The sequence below is a fragment of the Arvicanthis niloticus genome, chromosome 3, assembly GCF_011762505.2.
Source record: "Arvicanthis niloticus isolate mArvNil1 chromosome 3, mArvNil1.pat.X, whole genome shotgun sequence".
In the NCBI taxonomy this organism is placed as follows: Eukaryota; Metazoa; Chordata; class Mammalia; order Rodentia; family Muridae; genus Arvicanthis; species Arvicanthis niloticus.
In genome coordinates this window covers 89,550,599-89,553,892 of record NC_047660.1, presented here as the reverse complement: position 1 = coordinate 89,553,892, position 3,294 = coordinate 89,550,599, and the positions used below count along the sequence as shown (strand labels likewise).

The 3,294-nt window shown below is 39.6% G+C and overlaps 1 pseudogene; it reads right to left on the bottom strand.

Annotated features, from left to right (window-relative positions):
• Positions 1-1,456: 1,456 nt before the first annotated feature.
• LOC117706183 (interferon-induced transmembrane protein 1 pseudogene) lies at positions 1,457-1,786 on the bottom strand (annotated as a pseudogene).
• Positions 1,787-3,294: the final 1,508 nt, after the last annotated feature.

Genomic DNA, 3,294 nt, shown 5'->3' with positions numbered 1-3,294 from the left:
TTGATGTACATATAGAGTTATTAATGAAGAATTGAAGAGGGGAAAGAATGCAGGCTTTGATCAAAATAGATTTTCACAAAATGAATTTAAACTAATTACATGACAGCAAGCTGGAAAAAAAACAGTAAAGAAAAAGGTGTTGAAGCAAATATTATGTAAGAAAAGTAGACAAGAAATGACCACTGGATAAATGAACAGACTCAGCGGTTAAGGGCTTCCAAAAGAGAGGTCATTTCCTCAGCTTTGTGAAAACACTAAGCTTACCACAAAATAGTCATCCCCACAGAATGGTTCCAAACAGGTTCTACTTGTGTCTGTGTAATTGGTACTATGGCAAGAGGCTGTTGGTTAAGTGGCAGAATGTTACCCAGAAACTGTCCACTCAAGCACAATTGAAGGACAAGATGTCTTCAAACAGAAGCCCAATATCTGAGCAGTGATGCAATTGTAGAGAAGGTCAAGCCCAAGGTTAAAAGAACAACATCCTCAGCAGCATCAATATTGGCTAAACTCCATCCCATGCTATATACAAGTCAAGCCTGCTTTCTACCTTGCAAAGTGTATAGGGGGTATTTTTATTCATGAAGTGCATAAAAACTGAGAAGGAAAACCTTAGTGCTCAAGTTATAAATGTAGTTTTTCTAGCTGGCATAAGACTAGTGAACACAGAGGTAAAAGGGTTGGCAGGGCTAGACGCTGTCATCTTAGTCATTAATTAGGAAGAAGACAAAATCAAACACATACCAGAACACTTTCTTTTCTCACTTTGGTCAAAAACTGAAGAGGGTGATAAAATAGTTGTGAGCTAAATCCTTCTTGAAAGAAGGGCATTATTGGATGATCCTAGACAGACAGAAGGATCAGAGCCCATTTCTAAGGAATAAACATGACTTAACACCAAGCCCTTTGAACATTTGCATCCAGGAGGGAACATCTCAATTATCTCACCAAAGGCATTTTTAATTGCTAAGATCTGGGCAAGTAAAGCAAGTATTGAAAAATCACTCATCTTCCACCAGCTCAGTAGAGAAGGCACCATGAAGGTGAATGAAGAAGCAGAGGTTGTTCCTGTTGGGCTCCACATCGTCCTGTTGCCTGGCAGTAGATTCTTCTGGAAAAATAATGTGAGAATAAGAAAGTCTAGTGAAATTAAATATTTCTACACAAATGCTCCACTGTTGTTGGTGAAAGATGATCTACATTTGTGGTGTTGGCCCCTTGTAAAGGATATGTTGGTTATTTATTTCATTTTCAGAATTTTTTTATATTTGACTTTAAGCAGTTTTCTTTTTGTTTTCACAGCACATGCACTTTATTGAATCCACTATGGACAGATATGTGAGCATTACACTTGCATATGTATGGGGTAAATGGTCAGGACCAATACTATAGACAGTGGGAAGCAAGCATGGAAGGCCCCAGAATCTTTTATCTACTGTGAGATGCTGCAAGATGACTATTTTCTAGTGGCATAGACAATGATGATGACGCTGGCCATAAGGACAGTGAAGATCAGGGAGCTGATGTTCAGGCACTTAGCAGTGGAGGCATAGGTCTGGGCCCTAATTACATCACCCACCATCTTCCTGTCCCTAGACTTCACAGAGTAGGCATATGCTATGAAACCCAGGCAGCAGAAGTTCATGAAGAGTGTATTGAGCAGGAACCAGACCACATGATCAAGCGTGGAGATCTCAGAAGGCATGTTGACTGTGGTGGTTGTCACGGGAGTTGAGATGTGCCCTCCTTCACCCCGTACAACCACCTCTTGCTGCTCCTTAGGCATCTCTTGGCTTTGGAGGCTGGAGGAGTTGTGTCTTTAAGCAGTTTTTTATCTTTATGCAGTTTGATGCTCCTTGTAGTTTTCCTATATGAACCTTAATGAGCTCCTTGAGTCTTTCAGGTTACATATATAATGAAATGTGGGGACTTTTCTGCTCTAATTTCTTGACATAGGTTTTGTCTCATTGCCTTCCTCTTGTTCTTGTGGGAGCTTTTAACAGTTTTGATGCCCTATAGTTTCCTGGGTTTCTCTTCATTTATCCTATTTGTTAATCTATCTTTAAATTAGTAATGATGTTATGCTTTGCTAATAGTGAAGATTTTATCCTTAATCCTAAAGTGCACTGTCCTTTCTCCTGACACACGATATTCCTGATTCTCAATTGAAAGCCTGAAGAACGTAAGGAAGTCTCTGTTCTCAGACTACCTGAAGCTTCAGTACCTCTTCTTCTGCTCGTTCATGTCACGATTTGGCTTGTGACTCACAGTGTGCACAGTGTGCACTGAGCTCTTGATGCCTTTCACTGTAAATAAACAACTCATCTCACTCCCAAGGATCTATGCCGCCCTAGTCCTCATGCAAGTACCTACACTACAAAATGTGCATATCAGTTTATAGCACTCAGTACACAGCAACTACTGCAGCTGCCTAAAATTCTAGTCTGAATTCTTGGCTCAGGGAGAATGGTGATCCACAGGGACCCATTTTGGCTGCCTGTTTGTTTCTTGTCTCCTAAGAATCATCATCTTATATGGTTCTTTGTCTGATCCCAAGATATACACATAAAATCTTTCCTAAAAGAAAGTATACAAAACTTCTGAAGCACTAAAAATGTATAAAACTATTATAATTATGACAACCTTTTCTTGTGGTTTTGTCACATATGTCATGTCCCAGCATCAAAGAAGAATAAAACTGGTTGAACTGTACCTTTAAGTAATTACTGGTGTAATTATGAAATATAATACAAATAAGACATCAAAGCTTTAAAAGAAGAGTTATGAAGTGACAATTTTGAATTCTTTTTATATGTGTCTAAAACTTCATTGCACTAAGTCTGTGATATCTTTGCCCATCTCTCCAGCCAGTATAGTTACAGAAAATGCTTGGGCTTTCCTACCAACCATGGACCTGGAATATTGATACAGCAAATATTGTTGGTTCAAGAGAGTCCAGTGGCATGGTAGCTTCTTTTTTAGCCATGCTGCTAACATTACAAGGAATCTATGTATCTTTACCCCACATAAATTGCCTCCTATTTCAACACTCCTTATTACCACTAACATCCAAGAATTGACAGGAGCCACCTAGCAGCTAGCTTGAGCAAATACCCTGGGCCTTGGGGAAGGTGGAACACCCCAACTGAGGGAATAAAGGATGACTGGGGTCCACAGGAACTGGGGCTGGGATCTAGGGAGTAAGATTCTGGTACAGCTTTGTCAATGAAAGATCATAAATACACTGGGGGATTTATGACATGAAACCAGTTTAAGTATCACACAACAAAATTT